Source organism: Haliaeetus leucocephalus, unplaced genomic scaffold, assembly GCF_000737465.1.
Source record: "Haliaeetus leucocephalus isolate CR32 unplaced genomic scaffold, Haliaeetus_leucocephalus-4.0 Scaffold517, whole genome shotgun sequence".
In the NCBI taxonomy this organism is placed as follows: Eukaryota; Metazoa; Chordata; class Aves; order Accipitriformes; family Accipitridae; genus Haliaeetus; species Haliaeetus leucocephalus.
The window spans coordinates 6,552,053-6,552,625 of record NW_010972953.1 but is presented as its reverse complement, the minus strand read 5'-3'; positions in this window follow the sequence as shown (position 1 = coordinate 6,552,625).

Below are 573 nucleotides of genomic sequence, written 5' to 3'. Positions count from 1 at the left end.
GAGCCTGGCCGGCGCCGCAGCGGCGCACGCTGGGGTGTGTAGTTTCTCCATAGCCCTGGCTTTGTGGGGAAGGGGAGCCGGGGGGAGGGATATGAAGGGAAAACACCCCAAAATTGTGCTTGGCTGCTGGTGCTGGGCTTGTAAAGGCGCGGGGTGAGGAAGAGCCGTTCTCCCAGCCTGCGCTCGGCTGCGCTTCGTGTCTCTGGTGCGGTTCTTCATTGCCTTTGTGCCAGCAGGCCCCGGGTGGATGGCTGCTGTTTCGGGCAGGGGGGGCTGGCGGCTGCCTGGTGGCCTCCCCGCTGCCCAGCGCAGGCCTGGGGGTGCCCAAGGCCGGGAGCCGTGGCGGCGGTGTGTGTGGGGGCTCAACCACAGCCCCGTTAGCCGAGGGAGCGTTGATGGCAGCAGCGTGGGGCTGAGTACGGCCTGCGCCCCGCAAGCCCAGCTGGGGAAGGGGCCACGCTGAAAGCCCAAGGCCCCTGGGCCCGGGCCTGGCCCCAACCCAGCCCGGGCCCGGCCGGGGAGCGGCGACACCCGCGAGGGGACGCGCAGGAGGGTGCCGGGCACGGCCCGTGT